This window comes from Coenobita brevimanus, chromosome 115, assembly GCF_032717465.1.
Source record: "Coenobita brevimanus isolate Jiangsu-jjx chromosome 115, ASM3271746v2, whole genome shotgun sequence".
NCBI lineage: Eukaryota > Metazoa > Arthropoda > Malacostraca > Decapoda > Coenobitidae > Coenobita > Coenobita brevimanus.
Genome location: NC_137068.1, coordinates 16,558,462 through 16,584,534, shown reverse-complemented (window position 1 = coordinate 16,584,534; position 26,073 = coordinate 16,558,462).

Below are 26,073 nucleotides of genomic sequence, written 5' to 3'. Positions count from 1 at the left end.
CATAACAACAACCACCACCACAACAACAACAACAACAACAACAACAACCACCACCATAACAACAACAACCACCACCACCACCATAATTACAACTACCACCACCACCATGACAACAACAACCACCACCACCACCATCATAACAACAACAACCACCACCACCATTACAATCATGTCCACCACCATACAACAACAACCACCACCACCACCACCATAACAAAAACAACCAAAAACACCACCACCACCACCATAACAAAAACAACCAAAACCACCACCACCATAACAACCACCACCACCACCACAACATCAAACCATCAGCACCATAAAAACAACCACCACCACCACCACCAACACCACCATAACAACAACCACCAAAACAACAACCATAACAAGAACAACCACCACCACAACCACCATTGAAACAATAACCACCACCATCACCATAACAACAACAACTACCACAACAACCACAAAAACGACGATCACCACAACAACAACAACAACGACTACATCAACCACCACAACAACAACAACATCCACAACAACAACAACATCCACAACAACAACAACAACTACAACCACCACATCATCCACCACCACCTCATCCACCACCACCTCATCCACCACCACAAACAACACCACCACATCCACCACCACAACCACCATATCCACCAAAACAGGAACAACAACAACAACCACTGCAATAGCAATTACAACGACAACAATGACAACGACCACCATCACAACCTCTACAATCACAATAACCACTACAACAGCCACCATTATAACCACATCACAACAACAACACCCACCACAATAACCACCACCACCACAACAACAACCACAACAATCACCATCAACACAACAACCACCACTAAAAACAAAATAACCACCACCACCACCACCACAACAACAAAAACTACCTCCGCCACCACCACCATCATGCCAAAAACCACCATCATCACCACCACCACAACAACACCAAAAACTACCATCACTATCAGCACCACAAAAAAAAACACACACACACACAATCACCACCACCACCACAACAACAACAACCGCCACCAACACAACAAAAATCACCATCACCACCACAACAAAACCACCATCACCACCCACAACAAAAATAATAAAAAATCACCACAACAAAAAACCCCACCACCACCAACACCACAACAACAACAGAAACCACCACCACAACAACAACAGAAACCACTACAACCACTACAACAACAACCACCACCACCACCACCTCAATAACAACCACTACCACCGTCACCACAACAAGAACCACCACCACCACCACAACAACAACCACGACCACAACCACAACAACAAACACAACCACTGCCACAACAACAACCACAACCACCACCACATCAACAACCACAACCACCACAACCACCACCACCACAACAACAACCACCACAACCAGAACAACAACCGCCACAACCACAACTACAACAACAACCGCCACAACCACAACTACAACAACAACCGCCACAACCACAACTACAACAACAACCGCCACAACCACAACTACAACAACAACCACCACAACAACAACAACCACCACAACAACAACCACCACCACGACCACCAAAAGAAAAAAAAGAAAACCACCACCACAACAATAACCACCACAACCACCACCACAACAATAACCACCACAACAATAACCACCACAACCACCACCACAACAACAACCACCAACACCATCACAACCACCACCAAAACAACAACCACCACGACAACCACCACCACCACAACAACAACAGCAAACACCACCACCACCACAACAGCGGTAACCACCACAAGAGCAGTAACCACCACAACAGTAGTAACCACCACAACAGCAGTAACCACCACCACCACCACAACAACAACAACAACCACCACCACCACCACAACAACAACAACAAAACAACCACCACCACCACAACAACAACAACAACCACCATCACAACAACAACAACAACACAACCACCACTAAAACAACAACAACAACAGCAACCACAACCACCACAACAATAACAACCAACCACCACCACCACAACAACAACAACCAACCACCACCACCACAACAACAACAACACAACCACCACCACCACCACCACCAATACAACAACAACAAGAACAATCACCACCACCACAACAACAAGAACAACCACCAACACCACCACCACAACAACAACAACCACCAACACCACCACAACAACAACAACCACCACCACAAGAACAATGACCACCACCATAACAAGAACAACCACCACCACCACCACAACAGCAACAACAACCCCCACCACCACCACAACAGCAACAACAACCACCACCACCACCACCACAAAAACAACAACAACAACCACCACCACCACCACAACAACAACAATCACCACCACCACAACAACAAAAACAACAACCACCACTTCCACCACAACAACAACTACCACCACCACAACAACAACCACCACCACAACAACAACAACCACCACCATCACAACAACAACCACCACCACCACCACCACCACCACAACCACCATCATAACAACAACAACCACCACCACAACAACAACCACCACCACCGCCACCACCACCACAGCAACCACCACCACAGCAACCACCACCACCACCACGACCATAACAACAACCACCGCCACCACCACCACCACCACAACAAAAACCACCACCACCACAACAACCACCACCACCACCACAACAACAACAAAAACCACCACCACCACAAAAACAACAATCACCACCACCACCATTACAACCACCACCACCAAAATTACAACCATCACCACTACCACCATAACAACAACCACCACCACTACCACCATAACAACCACCACCACCACTAACACCATAACAACAACCACCACCACCACAACAACAACAACAACCGCAAGTACAACAACCACCACCGTAACAACAACAACTACCACCACCACCACAATTACAACCACAACCACCACCATGACAACAGCAACCACCACCACCACGACCATAACAACAACAAAAACCACCAAAACCACCATTACCACCACCATCATGACAACAACAACCACCACCGCCACCACCATAACAAAAACAACCACCATCACCACCAGCATAACAACCACCACTACCATAACAACAACAATAACTACCACAACAACCACAACCACGACCACCACTACAACAAAAACAACAACAACAATTACAATAACCACAACAACAACGACATCAACAACAACAACTACCACAACCACCACCACAACCACCACCACCACATCCACCACCACAACATCCACATCCACAACATCCACATCCACAACATCCACCACCATAACATCCACCACCACAACGTCCACCACCACAACATCCACAACCACAACCACCACCAACACCACAACAGAAACAACAACAACAACCAATTCAGTAACAATTACCACGACAACAACGAAAACCACTACCATCACCGCAACCACCATCACAACCTCTACCATCACAATAACCACCACAACAACCACCACCACAAAAGCCACCATTATAATCACATGACAACAACAACAGCCACCACAATAACCACCACCACCACCACAACAACAACAACAACCACCACAACAATCACCATCAACACAACAACCACCACTACCAACAAAATAACTACCACCACCACCACCACAACAACAAAAAAAACTCCTTCCGCCACCACCATCATCACGCCAAAAACCACCATCATCACCACCACCACAACAACACCAAAAACTACCATCATTATCAGCATCACAACAAAAACAACAACAACCACCAGCACCACAACAACAACCACCAAAACCACCACTAAAACAGCAACAACCACAACAACAACAACCACAACATCAACAACAACAACCACCACCACCACCAAAACAACAACAACCACCACTTCCACCACAACAACAAGAACCACCACCACAACAACAACACCAACCACCACCATCACAACAACAACCACTACCACCACAACAACAACAACAACCACCACCACCACCACAACAACAACCACCACCACCACCACAACAACCACCACCACCACCACAACAACCACCACCACAACAACCACCACCACAACAACCACCATCACAACAACCACCACAACAACCACCACAACAACCACCACAACAACAACCACCACAACAACAACCACCACAACAACAACCACCACAACAACAACCACCATCATCACCACCACAACAACAATAACAACCACCACCACAACAACAACAACCACCACAACAACAACCACCACCACCACCACCACCACCACAGCAACAACTATCACCACAACAACAACCACCACCACACCACCACAACAAAAACCACTACCACACCATCAACCATCACCACTACAACCACCACCACCACCACCGCAACAACAACTACCACAACAACAATCATCACAACCACCACCACAACAACAACCACCACCACCACCACAACAACAACAACAACCACCACAACCACAACAACAACAACAACCACCACAACCACAACAACAACAACAACTACAACCACAACAACAACCACCACCACCACAACCACAACAACAACCACCACCACCACCAAAACCACCACCATAAAAACAACCATCACCACCATCACAACAACAACAACAACCACCACAACAACAACAACAACCACTACCACAACAACAACAACCACCACAACAACAACCACCACTACCACAACAACAACAACCACCACCACCACCACAACAACAACAACAGCAACAACCAACACCATCACAACCACCACCACTACCACCATAACAACAACAACCAAAACAACAACAACAGCAACTACCACCACCACCACAACAGCAACCACAACCACCACCACCATAATTTCAACCATCACCACCACCATGACAACAACAACCACCACCACCACCACCATAACAACAACAACCACCACCACCACCACCATTACAATCACGACCACCTCCATACAACAACAACAACCACCACCACCACCATAACAAAAACAACCAAAATCACCATCACCATAACAACCACCACCACCACAATAACAACCACGACCACCACAACAACAACAACCATCAGCACCATAACAACAACAACCACCACCATAACAACCACCACCATAACAACAACCACCACAACAGCAACCATAACAACAACCACCACCACCACCACCAACACCACCATAACAACAACCACCACATCAGTAACCCAAACAACAACAACCATCACCACAACCACCATTGAAACAATAACCACCACCATCACCATAACAATAACAACAACTACCACAACAACCACAACCACGACCACCACCACAACAACCACAACAACAACTACAACAACAACAACGAAATCCACAACAACAACAACAACAACAACAACAACAACCACATCCACCATCACCACCACATCCACCACCACAAACACCACCACCACATCCACCACCACAAACACCACCACCACATCCACCACTATAAACCACCACCAACACCACAACAGGAACAACAACAACAACAACCACTACAATAACAATTACAACGACAACAATGACAACGACCACCATTACCGCAACCACCATCACAACCTCTACAATCACAATAACCTCCACAACAACCACCACCACAACAGCCACCATTATAACCACATCACAACAACAACACCCACCACAATAACCACCACCACCACCACCACCACAACAACAACAACCACAACAATCACCATCAACACAACAACCAAAACTACCAACAAAATAACCACCACCACAACCACAACAACAAAAACTACATCCCCCACCACCACCATCATGCTAAAAACCACCATCATCACCACCACCACAACAGCACCAAAAACTACCATAACTATCAGCACCACAAAAAAAAAATAAAAAACACACACACACAATCACCACCACCACCACAACAACAACAACCGCCACCACCACAACAAAAATCACCATCACCACCACCATAAAAACCACCATCACCACCCACAACAAAAATCATCACCACCACCACAACAAAAACCACCACCACCACCACAACAACAACAACAACAACAACAACAACAGCCACCACCACCACCACCACCAGAACAGCCACCACCACAACAACAACCACCACCACCACCATCACCGCAATAACAACAACAACAACCACCACCACAACAACAGCAATCATCACCACCACAACAACAACAGCAACCACCACCACAACAACAACAACCAACACCACTACAACAACCACAACCAAGACCACAACAACAACCACCACCACCACCAGAACAGCCACAACCACCACCAAAACAACAACCACCACCACCACCACCACCACCACAATAACAACAACCACCACCACCACCACAACAACAGCAACCACCACAACCACAACAACAACAGCAACCACCACCACCACAACAACAACAGCAACCACCACAACCACAACAACAACAGCAACCACCACCACAATAACAACAACCACCACCACCACCACCACTACAACAACAACCACCACCACCACCACCTCAAAAACCAGCACTAAAACCACCACCACAACAACAACCACCACCACCACCACAACGACAACCACAACCTCACCACAACAACAACCACAACCACCAAAACAACCACAACCACAACCACCAAAACAACAACAACCACAAACACCACCACAACAACAACCACAACCACCACCAAAACAACAACCACAACCACCACCACAAAAACAACCACAAAAACCATCACAACAACAACCACAACCACCACAACCACAACAACAAAAACCACAACCACCACCACAACAACAACCACCACCACAACCACCACCACCACAACAACAACAACAACAACAACCACAACAACAACTACCACAAGCACAACAACAACAACCACAACCACAACCACAACAACAACAACCACAACTACAACAACAACAACCACAACTACAACTACAACAACAACAACTACAACAACAACAACAAACACCACAACTACAACCACAACAACAACAACCACAACAACAACCACAACAACAACAACCACAACAACAACAACCACAACAACAACCACAACAACAACAACCACAACAACAACAACCACAACAACAACAACCACAACAACAACAACCACAACAACAACAACCACAACAACAACAACCACAACAACAACAACCACAACTACAACCACAACAACAACAACCACAACTACAACCACAATAACAACAACCACAACTACAACCACAACAACAACAACCAAAAAACCACCACAACAACAACCACCACCACAACCACCACCACCACAACCACCACCACCACAACCACCACCACCACAACCACCACCACCACAACAACAACAACACCAACCACCACCACCACCACCAAAACAGCAGCAACCACCACTACCACAACAACAACAAGCACGACCACAACAACAACAACAACCAGCACAACAACCACCACAACAAGAACAACAGCAACCACCACCACCACCAACACCACCACAACCACTACCACCACCACAACAACAATAAGAACAACCACGACCACAAAAACAACAAGAACAACCACCACCACCACCACCACAACAACAACAACAACCACCACCACCATCACAACAACAACAACCACCACCACCACCACCACAACAACAACAACCAACACCACCATCACCACCACCACAACAACAACAACAACCACCACCACCACCACAACAACAACAACCACCACCACCACAACAACAACAACAACCACCACCAAAACCACAACTACCACCACCACAACAACAGCACCAACCACCACCACAAGAACAGCACCAACCAACACCAGCACACCAACAACAACCACCACCAAAACCACAACAACCACAAACACCACCACAACAACAACAACAAAAACAGCAAGTTCCACCACCACAACAACAACAATAGCAACCACCACCACCACAACAACAACAACAGCAACCACCACCACCACAACAACAAAAACAGCAACCACCACCATCAGCACCACAACAACAACAACCACTATCACCACAACAACAAGAACAACAACAACCACCACCAGCACCACCAGAACAACAAAACAACCACCACCAGCACCACCACAACAACAACAACCACCACCAGCACTACCACAACAACAACAACCACCACCACCACCACTACAACAACAACAGCAACCACCACTTCCACCACACCAACAACAACAACCACCACCACCACCACAACAACAACAACAACCACCACCACCACAGCAACAAGCATCACCAAAACAACAACCAAAACCACCACCAAACAACAACCAACACTACCACCACCACAACAACCACCACCACAACAACAACCACCACTACCACCACCACCACCACCACCACAGCAACAAGCATCACCACAACAACAACTAAAACAACCACCAAACAACAACCAACACTACCACCACCACAACAACCACCATCACCACCACCACAATAACAACCACCACTACCACAACAACAATAACCACCACCACCACCACCACAGCAAAAACCATCACCACAACAACAACCAAAACAACAACCACAACAACAACAACCACAACAACAACAACCACATCAACAACAACCACAACTACAACAACCACAACAACAACAACCACAACAACCACCACCACCACAACCACAACCACGACCAAAACCACAACAACAACAACTACTACCACCACCACCACAACAACAACCACCATCACCTCCACAACAACAACAACAACCACCACCATCACCACCACCATAACAACAACCACCACCACCACAACAACAACAACAACAACCACCACCACCACAACAACAACAATCACCAACACCACCACCACCACAATAACAACCACCATCACCACCACCACCACAACAACAGCAACCACCACGAACACAACAACAACAGTAACCACCACCACAAAAACAACAGCAACCACCACCAAAACAACCACAACCACAACCACAACAACAACAACAACCACCACCACTACCACCTCAACAACCACCACCACCACCACCACCTCTACAACCACCACCACCACCACCACATCAACAACCACCACAACAACCACCACAACAACAACCACCACCACCACCACCACCAACAACAACACAACAACCACCACCACCACCACAACAACAACAACCACCACCACAACAACAACCACCACCACCACCACAACAACAACCACAACCACCACCACAACAACAACCACCACCACAACAACAACCACAACCACCACCACCACAACAACAACAACCACCACCACCACCACAACAACAACAACAACCACAACCACCACCACAACAAAAACCACCACCACAACCACCAAACAGCCACCACCACCACAACAACAACCACAACAATTACTACCACAACCACCACCACAACAACAACCACGACCACAACCACAAAAACAACAGCAACCAAAACCACCACAACAGCAACAACCACCACCACCACAACAACAACAGCAAAAACCACCACCTCAACAACAACAGCAACCACCACCATCACCACCACCACCATCACAACAACAAGAACAACCACCACCACCACAACAACAACATCCACCATCACCACGACAACAACAACAACAACTTCCACCACCACCACCACAACAACAACAGCAACCACCACCACAACCACAACAACACCAACCACCACCACAACCACAACAACACCAACCACCACCACAACCACAACAACACCAACCACCACCACAACCACAACAACAACAACCACCACCACCTCCACTAAAACAACAACAACAACAACCACCACCAATACAAAACAACAACAAAAAAACACCACAACCACAACAACAACCACCACCACCACCACAACAACAAAAGCAACCAACACTTCCACAACTACAACAACAACCACCACCACAAAAAAACACCAATCACCACCACCTCAACAACAACCACCACCACCACAACAACAATAACCACCACCACCACCACAATAACAACAACCACCACCACCACAACAATAACCACCACCACCACCACTACCTCCACAGCAACAACCATCACCACAACAACAACCACCACCACCACCACCACAACAACAACAACCACCACCACCACAGCAACAACCATCACCACAACAACCACCACCACCACCACCACCACAGCAACAACCATCACCAAAACAACAACCACCACCACCACCACAACAACAACAACCACCACCACCACCACCACCACCACCACAACCACCACCACAACCAAAACAACAACAACCACCACCACCAGAACAACCACCACCACCACCACCACAATACCACCACCACTACCACCACCACCATAACAACAACCACCACCACCACAACAGCAACAACAACAACAACCACCACCACAACCACCATAACAATAAAGACCACCACCACCACAACAACAACAACCACTACCACCACAACAACTACCACCACAACCACCACAACAACAACAACCAACACCACCACCACCACCACAGCAAACACCATCACCACAACAACCACCACCACCACCACCACCACAGCAACAACCATCACCACAACAACAACCACCACCACCACCACAACAACAACAACAACAACCACCACCACCACCACAGGAACAACCATCACCACAACAACCACCACCACCACCACCACCACCACAGCAACAACCATCACCAGAACAACAATCACCACCACCACCACCACAACAACAACAACAATCATTACAACCATCACCACTACCACCATAACAGCAACCACCAACACAACAACAGCAACCACCAACAACACCACCGTAACAACCACCACCACCACCAACACCACAACCATCACAACTACCACCACCATCATGACAACAACCACCACCACCACCACCATAACAACAAGAACAACCACCAACACTACCATAATAAGAACAACAACCACCACCACCACCATAACAACCACCACCATCACCACCAAATTAACAACAACCACGACCACCACAAAGGGAACAACAACCACCACCACCACAACAACAACAACAACCACCAATACCACCACCGTCACAATAACAACAACAAAAACAACAGCCACCACCACCACCACCACCAAAACAGCCACCACTACCACAACAACAACAACCACCACCACCACCACAATAACAACAAATAACAACACAACAACAACAACAGCAACCATCAAAAAAACAACAGTAACCAAAATCACAACAACAACCACCACCATCACCACCACTACAACAACAACCACCACTACCACCACTTCAACAACCACCACTACCACCATCACCAAAACAATAACCACCACCACCACAACAACAACCACAACCACCACCACAACAACAACCACAACCACAACCACAACAACAACCACAACCACCACCACAACAACAACCACAACCACCACCACAACAACAACCACAACCACCACCACAACAACAACCACAACCACCACCACAACAACAACCACAACCACCACCACAACAACAACCACAACCACCACCACAAATACAACCACAACCAACACCACAACAGTCACCACTACCACCAAAACAAAAACAACCACCACCAACAGCACCACCACAATAACAACAACACCCACCACCACCAAAACAACAACAGCAACCACCACCACCACAACAACAACAGCAACCACCACCACAATAACAACAACCACCACCACCACCACCACTACAACAACAACCACCACCACCACCACCTCAACAACCACCACTACCACCACCACCACAACAACAACCACCACCACCACCACAACAACAACCACAACCACCACCACAACAACAACCACAACCACCACCACAACAACAACCACAACCACCACCACAACAACCACAACCACCACCACAACAACAACCACAACCACCACCACAACAACAACCACAACCACCACCACAACAACAACCACAACCACCACCACAACAACAACCACAACCACAACAACAACCACAACCACAACAACAACCACAACCACAACCAGAACAGCCACCACTACCACCAAAACAAAAACAACCACCACCACCAGCACCACCACAATAACAACAACACCCACCACCAGCAAAACAACAACAGCAACCACCACCACCACAATAACAACAGCAACCACCATCAAAATAACAACAACCATCCACAACAACAAGAGCAACCACAACCACAATAACAACCACCACCACCACCACAACCACTTCAACAACAACTACCACCACCACCACCTCAACAACCAGCACTAAAACCACCACCACAACAACAACCACAACCACCACCACAACGATAACCAAAACCTCACCACAACAACAACCAGCACTAAAACCACCACCACAACAACAACAAACAACCACCAACACAACGATAACCAAAACCTCACCACAACAACAACCACCATAACAACAACAACCACAACCAAAAAAACAAGACCATCCATAACCATCACAACAACAACAAAAACCACAACGACAACAACAACCACAACCACCACCACAACAACAACCACAACAACCACAACAACCTTCACCAAAACAACAACCACAACAACCAACACCACAACAACAACCACCACCACAACCACCACCACCACCACAACAACCACAACAACAACAACCACAACAACAACAACCACAACAACAACAACCACAACAACAACAACCACAACAACAACAACCACAACAACAACAACCACAACAACAACAACCACAACAACAACAACCACAACAACAACAACCACAACAACAACAACCACAACAACAACAACCACAACAACAACAACCACAACAACAACAACCACAACAACAACAACCACAACAACAACAACCACAACAACAACAACCACAACAACAACAACCACAACAACAACAACCACAACAACAACAACCACAACAACAACAACCACAACAACAACAACCACAACAACAACAACCACAACAACAACAACCACAACAACAACAACCACAACAACAACAACCACAACAACAACAACCACCACAACAACAACAACCACAACAACAACAACCACAACAACAACCACAACAACAACAACCACAACAACCACCACAACAACAACAACCACAACAACAACCACAACAACAACCACAACAACAACAACCACAACAACAACCACAACAACAACAACCACAACAACAACAACCACAACAACAACAACAACAGCAACAACAACCACAACAACAACAACCACAACAACAACAACCACAACAACAACAACAACCACAACCACCACCACAACAACAACAACCACAACCACCACCACAACAACAACAACCACAACCACCACCACAACAACAACAACCACAACCACCACCACAACAACAACAACCACAACCACCACCACAACAACAACCACCACAACCACCACCACAACAACAACCACCACCACAACCACCACCACAACAACAACCACCACCACAACAACAACCACCACCACAACAACAACACCAACCACCACCACCACCAAAACAGCAGCAACCACCACAACCACAACAACAACAACAACAAGAACGACCACAACAACAACAACAACAACAACAACCAGCACAACAACCACCACAACAAAAACAACAGCAAACACCACCAACACCAATACCACCACAACCACAACCACCACCACCACAACAATAAGAACAACCACGACTACTACAACAACAAGAACAACCACCACCACCACCACCACCACAACAACAACCACCGCCACCCCCACCACCACCACCACAACAACAACAACAACAACCACCACCACAACAACAACAACAACCACAACCACAGCAACAACAGGAACCACCACTTAAACCACAACAAGAACAACCACCACCACAAAAACAGCACCAACCACCACCACAAGAACAGCACCAACCACCACCAGCACAACAACAACAACCACCACCAAAACCACAACCACCACCACCACCACCACAACAACAACAGCAAGTTCCATCATCACAACAACAAGAATAGCAAACACCACCACCACCACCACAACAACAACAACAACCACCACCACAACAACAACAAAAGAGCAACCACCACCACCACCACCAAAAAAACAACCACTACCACCACCACCACAACAACAACAACCACCAGCACCACCACAACAACAACCACCACCAGCACTACCACAACAACAACCACCACCAGCACTACCACAACAACAACAACCAAAACCACCACCACAACAACAACAACCACCACCACCACAACAACAACAACCACCACCACCACAACAACAACAACAACAACAGCAACCACCACTTCCACCACAACAACAACCACCACAACAACAACAACAACAACCAACACCACCACCACAACAGCAACAACAACCAACACCACCACCACCACCACCACCACAGCAACAATCATCACCACAACAACAACCAAAACCACCACCAAACAACAACCAACACTACCACCACCACAACAACCACCACCACCACCACCACAACAACAACAACCACCACAACCACAACAACAACGACCACCACCACCACCACCACCACAACAACAACAAAAACCATCAGCACAACAACAACGAGAACAACCACCACAACAACAACAACAACCACAACCACCACCACCACCACAACCACCACCACAACCACAACAACAACAACCACTACCACCACCACAACCACAACAACAACCACCACCACAACCACAACAACAACCACCACCACAACCACAACAACAACCACCACTACCACCACAACAACAACAACCACCACCACGACCACCACCACAAAAACTACCACCACAAAAACCACCACCATCACCACCACCATAACAACAACCACCACCACCACCACAACAACAACAACAACAACCACAACCACCAACACCACCACCACCACAATAACAACCACCATCACCACCACCACCACAAGAACAGCAACCACCACCACAACAACAACAGCAACCACCGCCAAAACAACAACAACAGCAACCACCGCCAAAACAACAACAACCACAACCACCACCACCACAACAACAACAACAACAATCATCACCACTACCACCTAAACAACCACCACCACCACCACCACCTCAACATCCACCACTACCACCACCACCTCAACAACCACCACTACCACCACCACCACAACAACAACCACAACCACCAACACAACAACAATCACAACAACAACCACCACCACCAACACAACAATATTCACAACAACAACCACGACAACAACCACAACCACCACCACAAACATCACTACCACCACCAGAACAACCACCACCACCACCACCACAACAACAACAACCACCACCACCACCACAACAACAACAACCACCACTACAACAAAAACCACTACCACCACAACAACAACAACCACAACAATCACCACCACAACCACCACCACAACAACAACCACGACCACAACCACAACAACAACAGCAACCAAAACCACCACAACAGCAACAACCACCACCACCACAACAACAGCAAAAACCACCACCACAACAACACCAACAGCAACCACCACCATCACCACCACCACCATCACAACAACAAGAACAACCACCACCACCACAATAACAACAACCACCATCACCACCACAACAACAACAACAACTACCACCAGCACCACCACAACAACAGCAACCACCACCACAATCACAACAACAACAACCAACACCACCACCACAACAACAACAACAACAACCACCACCAATACAAAACAACAAAAACCACTACAACCACCACAACAACAACCACCACCACCACAACAACAACAGCAACTACCACTTCCACAACCACAACAACAACAACCACCACAACAACAAAACACCAATCATCACCACCACAACAACAACAACCACCACCACCACCACAGGAACAACCACCACCTCAACAATAACACCAACCACCACCACCACAACAACCACCACCACCACCACCACCACCACAGCAACAACTATCACCACAACAAAAACCACCACCACCTCCACCACAACAATAACAACCACCACCACCACAGCAACAACCATCACCACAACAACCACCACCACCACCACAGCAACAACCATCACCAGAACAACAATCACCACCACCAGCACGACAACAACAAGCACCACCTCCAACACCACCACCACCACAACCACCACCACAACCACAACAACAAGAACCACCATCACCAGAACAACCCCCACCACCACAACAACAACAACAACCACCACTACCACCACCACCATAACAACAACCACCACCACCACAACAACAACAACAACAACCACCACCACAACCACCATAACAATAACGACCACCACCACCACAACAACAACAACCTACATCACCACCACCACCACAGCAAACACCATCACCACAACAACCACCACCACCACTACCACCACAGCAACAACCATAACTACAACAACAACCACCACCACCACCATCACAACAACAACAACAACAACCACCACCACCACCACCACCACAGCAACAACCATCACCACAACAACCACCACCACCTTCATCACCACCACAGCAACAACCATCACCAGAACAACAATCACCACCACCACCACCACAACAACAACAACAACTATTACAACCATCACCACTACCACCAGAACAGCAACCACCAACACAACAACAGCAACCACCACCACCACAACCGTAACAACAACTACCACCACCACCACCACCATTACAACTACCACCACCACCATGACAACAACCACCACCACCACCACCATAACAACAAGAACAACCACCACCACTACCATAACAACAACAACAACAACCACCACCACCATAACAACAACGACCACCACCACCACCACCACCTCAAACACCACCACAACAACAGCACCAACCACCACCACCACAACAACAACAACCACCACCACCACCACAATAGTAGCAACCACCACTACCACAATAACAACTACCACCACAAACACGACAACAAAAAATACCACCACAACAACAACAACAACAGCAACCACCACCACCAACACCACCACCACAACCACCACCACCACCACCACCACAACAAGAACAACCACCACCACCACAACAACAACAACAACCACCACCACCACAACAACAACAACCACCACCACAACAACAATAACCACCACCACCACCACAAAAACAACAACATTCACAACCACCACCACAACAACAACCACCACAACCACCGCCACCACAACCACCACCACCACAACCACCACCACCACAACAACAACCATCACCACTACCACCACAACAACTACAACCACCACAACCACCACCACAACAACAACGACCAGCACAACCACCACGACCACCAGCACAACAACAACAACCACAACAACCACCACCACAACAACAACCACCACTCCAACAACAAACACCACGACAACCACAACAACAACAGCAACCACCACCACCACAACAATAGCAGCAACCACTACCACCACAACAACGACAAAAAAAAACACCACAACAACAACAGCAACCACCACCACCACCACCACAACCACCACAACCACCACCACCAACATCACATCAACAAGAACAACCACCAACACCACCACAAAAACAACAACCACCACCACCACCACCACCACAACAACAACAACAACAACCACAACCACCATAACAACAAAAACCACCACCACAACAACAACAACAACCACAACCACCATAACAACAAAAACCACCACCACAACAACAACAACAACTACAACAACAACCACAACAACAACAACAAAAAACACTAAAACAACCACAACAATAAACACCATCACCACCACAAGAACAACAGCAACCACCACTTCCACCATCACAACAACAACCACCACCTCAAGAAAACACCAATCACAACCACAACAACAACAACCACCACCACCACAACAACAACCACCACCACCACCACAATAACAACAACCACCACCACTGCAACAACCACCACCACCACCACCACCACAGCAACAACCATCACCACAACAACAACCACCACCACCACCACCACAACAACAACCACAACCACCACCACCACCACCACCACAGGAACAACCATCACCACAACAACCACCACCACCACCACAGCAACAACCATCACCAGAACAACAATCACCACCACCACCATCACAACAACAACCACCACCACCACCACCACCACCACCACAACCACAACGACAACCACAACAACAACAACCACCACCACCTCGACAACCACCACTACCATCACCACCACAACAACAACTACCACCACCAAAACCACAACAACAACAACAACAACCACTACAACAACCACAACCACCACCACAAAAACAACCACAACCACCACCACAACAACCACCACAACCCCCACCACAACAACAACAACAACTACATCCACCACCATCCCAACTACCACCACAACCACAAAAACAACCAACACAACCACCACCACCACCACAACGACAACAGCAACCACCATCACCACAACAACAGCACCAACCACCACCACCACAACAAAAACCACCACCACAACCACCACCACCACCACAACAACAACAACAACTACAGCAAACACCACCACGACAACAACAGCAGAAACCACCACCACCACAACAACAACAAAAACTACCACCACAACCACCACCACCACCACCACAACCACCACCACCACAACCACCACCACCACAACCACCACCACCACAACCACCACCACCACAACCACCACCACCACAACAACAACCATCGCCACTACCACCACAACAACTACAACCACCACAACCACTACCACAACAACAACCACCAGCACAACCACCACCACCACCAGCACAACAACAACAACCACAACAACCACCACCACAACAACAACCACCACCACAACAACCACCACAACAACTACAACAACAACAGCAACCACCACCACCACAACAACAGCAGCAACCACTACCACCACAACAACGACAAAAAAAAACACCACAACAACAACAACAACAGCAACCACCACCACCACCACCACAACCACCACCACCACAACCACCACCACCAACATCACACCAACAAGAACAACCACCAACACCACCACAAAAACAACAACCACCACCACCACCACAACAACAACAACAACAACCACAACCACCATAACAACAAAAACCACCACCACAACAACAACAACAACCACAACCACCACCACCACAACAACAACAACCACCACCACCACAACAACAACAACTACAACAACAACCACAACAACAACAACAAAAAACACTAAAACAACCACAACAATAAACACCATCACCACCACAAGAACAACAGCAACCACCACTTCCACCATCACAACAACAACCACCACCACAAGAAAACACCAATCACAACCACAACAACAACAACCACCACCACCACCACAACAACAACCACCACCACCACCATAATAACAACAACCACCACCACCGCAACAACCACCACCACCACCACCTCGACCACAGCAACGACCATCACCAAAACAACAACCACCACCACCACAACCACAACAACAACAACCAAAACCACCACAGGAACAACCATCACCACAACAACCACCACCACCACCACCACCACAGCAACAACCATCACCAGAACAACAATCACCACCACCACCACAACAACAACAACCACCACCGCCACCACCACCACCACCACAACCAAGACCACAACCACAACAACAACAACCACCACAACCTCGACAACCATCACTACCACCACCACCACAACAACAACCACCACCACCACCACCACCACAACAACAACAACAAAACTACAACAACCACAACCACCACCACAACAACAACCACAACCACCACCACCACAACCACCACAAACACCACCACAACAACAACAACAACCACATCCACCACCATCCCAACTACCACCACAACCACAAAAACAACCAACACAACCACCACCACCACCACAACGACAACAGCAACCACCATCACCACAACAACAGCACCAACCACCACCACCACAACAAAAACCACCACCACAACCACCACCACCACCACAACAACAACAACTACAGCAAACACCACCACGACAACAACAGCAGAAACCACCACCACCACAACAACAACAAAAACCACCACCACAACAACAAACACAGCAACCACCACCACCACCACAACCACCACCACCACCATCACAACTACAAGAACAACCATCACCACCACCACAACAACAACAACCACCCAATCCACCACCACAACAACAACAAAAACCACCACCACCACAACAACAACAACGACCACCACCAGTACAACAACAACAACAACAACAACAACAACAAAAACAACAACTACCACCACCACCACAACAACAACAACCACCACCACCACCCCAACAACAACAGCAACAACCACTTCCACCACCACAACAACAACCATTACCACAACAAAACACCAACCACCACCATCACAACAACACCAACCACCACCAACACAACAACAACCACCACCACCACCACCACCACAACAACAACAACAGCAAGCACCACCACCACCTCAACAACAACAACAGCAACCATCACCACAACAACAACAACAAGAACAACTACCACCATCACTACGACAACAACAACCACAACCACAACAACAACAACCACCACCAAAACCACCACCTCAGCAACAACCATCACCACAACAACCACCACCACCACCACAAGAACACTATCACCACAACAACCACCACCACCACCACAACAACAACCACCACCACTACCACCACCACCACAGCAACAACCATCACCACAACAACCACCACCACCACCACCGCCACAGCAACAACCACCACCACCACCACCGCCACAGCAACAAATATCACCAGAACAACAATCACCACCACCACCAACACCACCACCATAACAACAACCACCACAAAAACAAACATAACAACAACAACAACCACAACCACCATTACAACAACAACCACCACCATCAAGGTAACAACAACAACCACCACCACAACAACAACAACGACATCCACAACAACAACAACAACCATAACCACCACCACAACCACCACCACCACATCCATCACCACAACCACCACTACCACATCCACCACCAAAACCACCACCACCACCACAACAGGAACAACAAGAACCACCAGTACAATAACAATTACCACGACAAAAACAACAACCACCACCATCACCGCAACCACCATCACAACATCTACCATCACAATAACCACCACAACAACCACCACCACAACAGCCACAATTATAACCACATCACAACAACAACAGCCACCAAAATAACCACCACCACCACTACAACAACAACAACAACCACAACAATCACCATAAAAACAACAACCACCACTACCAACAAAATAACCACCACCACCACCACAACAACAACAACAAAAATTACCTCCACCACCACCACAATTACCACAAAAAACCACCATCATCACCATCACCACAACAACACCAAAAACTACCATCACTATCAGCACCACAACAACAACAAAAAACACACAAACACCACCACCACCACAACAACAACAACCGCCACCACCACAACAAAAATCACCATCACCACCACCACAAAACCACCATCACCACCCACAACAAAAATCATCACCACCACCACAACAAATACCACCACCACCACCACCACAACAACAACAACAACAAAAACAACAGCCACCACCACCACCACAACAACAACCACCACCACCACTACCACCACAATAACAACATCCACCACCACCACCACAACAACAGCAACAATCACCACCACAACAACAACAGCAACCACCATCACAACAACAACAACCACCACCACCTCAACAACCACCAGTACCACCACCACCACAACAACAACCACCACCACCACAACAACAACAACAACCACAACAACAACCCCAATAACAACCACAACCACCACAACAACCACAACAACAACAACAACCACAACCACAACAACAACCACAACAACAACAACAACCACAACCACAACAACAACCACAACAACAACAACAACCACAACCACAACCACAACCACAACCAAAATCACCACCACAACAACCACAACCACCACCATAACAACAACCACAACCACCACCATAACAACAACCACAACCACCACCATAACAACAACCACAACCACCACGACAACAACAACAACAACCACCACCAACACAACAACAAGAACCACCAACGCCACCACCACCACAATAACAACCACCATCACCACCACCACCACAACAACAGCAACCATCACCACAACAACAACAACAGTAACCACCACAACAACAACAACAGCAACCACCACGAAAATAACAACCACAACCACAAATACAACAACAACAACAACCATCACCACTACCACCTCAACAACCACCACCACCACCACCACCTCAACAACCACCACTACCACCACCACCTCAACAACCACCACTACCACCACCACCACAACAACAACCACCACCACCAACACAACAACAATCACAACAACAACCACCACCACCAACACAACAACAATCTCAACAACAACCACGACAACAACCAAAACCACCAAAACAACAACAACCACTACCACCACAACAAAAACAACCACCACCACCACCACCATCACAACAACAACCACCACCACCACCATGACAACAACAACAACCACAAAAAAAAACCACCACCACAACCACCACCACAACAAAAACCACCACAACAAAAACCACCACAACAAAAACCACCACAACCACAACAACAACAACCACAACAATCACCACCACAACCACCACCACAACAACAAACACAGCAACCAAAACCACCACAACAGCAACAACCACCACCACCACAACAACAACAGCAAAAACCACCACCACAACAACAACAACAGCAACCACCACTATCACCACCACCACCATCACAACAACAAGAACATCCACCACCACCACAACAACAACAACTACCACCACCACCAGCACAACAAACACAGCAACCACCACCACAACCACAACAACAACAACAACAACCACCACCACAAAAACAACAACAACCACCACCATCAATACAAAACAACAACAACAAAAACCACAACAACCACCACAACAACAACCACCACCACCACAACAACAACAGCAACTACCACTTCCACCATCACAACAACAACCACCACCACGAACTAAACACCAATCACCAACACCACATCAACAACAACCACCACCACCACCACCACAAGAACAACCACCACTACAACAATAACACCAACCACCACCACTACAACAACAACGACCCCCACCACCACCACCACAGCAACAACCATCACCACAACAACAACCACAACCACCTCCACCATAACAACAACAACCACAACCACCTCCACCACAACAACAACAACCACCACCACCACAGCAATAACCATCACAACAACAACTACCACCACCACCACCACCACAGCAACAACCATCACCAGAACAACAATCACCACCACCACCACGACAACAACAACCACCACCTCCACCACCACCACCACCACAACCACAACAACAACAACCACCACCACCACAACAACCACCACCACCACCACAACAACAACAACCACCACTACCACCACCACCACCACAACAACAACAACCACCACCACCACCACTACCATAACAATAACGACCACCACCACCACAACAACAACAAAAACCACCACCACAACAACTACCACCACCACCACCACAACAACAACAACCAACATCAACACCACCACCACAGCACCAACCATCACTACAAGAACAACCACCACCACCATTACCACAACAACAACCACCACCACCATCACCACCACCACAGCAACAACCATCACCACAACAACCACCACCACCTTCACCACCAAAACAGCAACAACCATCACCAGAACAACAATCACCACCACCACCACCACAACAACAACAACAGCCATTACAACCACCACCACCACCACAACAACAACAACAACAACAACCATTACAACCATCACCACTACCACCATAACAGCAACCACCAACACAACAACAGCAACCACCATCACCACCACCATAACAACAACCACCACCACCACCACCACCACCAATACAACTACCACCACCACCATGACAACAACCACCACCACCACCACCATAACAACAAGAACAACCACCACCACTAAAATAACATCAACAACAACCAAAACAACAACAACAACAACCACAACCATAACAACAACGACCACCAAAACCACCACCACCTCAAACACCACCACAACAACAGCACCAACCACCACCACCACAACAACAACCAACACCACCACCACCACAACAGTAGCAACCACCACAACCACAAAAACAACAACTACCAAAACAAACACGACAACAACAAATACCACCACAACAACAACAACAGCAACCACCACCACCAACACCACGACCACAACCACCACCACCACCACCACCACAACAAGAACAACCACCACCACTACAACGAAAAGAACAACCACACCACCACAACAACAACAACCACCACCACAACAACAACCACCACCACAACAACAACCACCACCACAACAACAACCACCACCACAACAACAATAACAACCACAACCACAACAACAATAACCACCACCACAAAAACAACAACAAACACAACCACCACCACAACAACAACCACCACAACCACCACCACCACAACCACTACCACCACAACCACCACCACCAACCCAACAACCACCACCACTACCACCACCATAACCACCACTACAACAACAACCACCACAACCACCACGACCACCACCACAACAACAACAACCACAACAACAACCAGCAGAACAACAACCACCACTCCAACAACAAACACCACCACAACCACAACAACAACAGCAACCACCACCACCACAACAATATCAGCAAAAACTACCACCACAAGAACGACAAAAAAAAAAAAAACACCACCACAACAACAACAACAGCAACCACCACCACCACCACCACAACCACCACAACCACCACCACCACAACACCACCACCAACATCACACCAACAAGAACAACCACCACCACCACAACAACAACAACCACCACCACCACCACAACAACAACAACAACAACCACAACAACAACAACCACAACAACAACAAGCACAACAACAACAACCACAACAACCACAACCACAACAACCACAACCACAACAACCACAACCACAACAACCACAACCACAACAACAACAACCACAACAACAACAACAACAACAACAACAACCACAACAACAACAACCACAACAACAACAACAACAACAACAACAACAACAACAACAACCACAACAACAACAACCACAACAACAACAACCACAACAACAACAACCACAACAACAACAACCACAACAACAACAACCACAACAACAACAACCACAACAACAACAACCACAACAACAACAACCACAACAACAACAACCACAACAACAACAACCACAACAACAACAACCACAACAACAACAACCACCACCACCACCACAACCACCACAACCACAACAACAACAACAACAACCACCACCACCACCACAACAACAACAACAACAACCACAACAACAACAAAAAAAACACCAAAACAACCACAACAATATACACCATCATCACAAGAACAACAGCAACCACCACTTCCACCAGCACAACAACAACCACAACCACAAGAAAACACCAATCACAACCACAACAACAACAACCACCACCACCACCACAACAACAACCACCACCACCACCATAATAACAACAACCACCACCACCGCAACAACCACCACCACCACCACCAGCACAGCAACAACAATCACCAGAACAACAATCACCACCACCACCATCACAACAACCACCACCACCACCACAACCACAACGACAACCACAACGACAACAACAACAACCACCACCTCGACAACCACCACTACCATCACCACCACAACAACAACTACCACCACCAAAACCACAACAACAACAACAACCACTACAACAACCACAACCACCACCACAAAAACAACCACAACCACCACCACAACAACCACCACAACCCCCACCACAACAACAACAACCACCACAACCATCACCACCACAACAAGAACCACCACAACCACCACCACCACAACAACAACCACCAGCCCA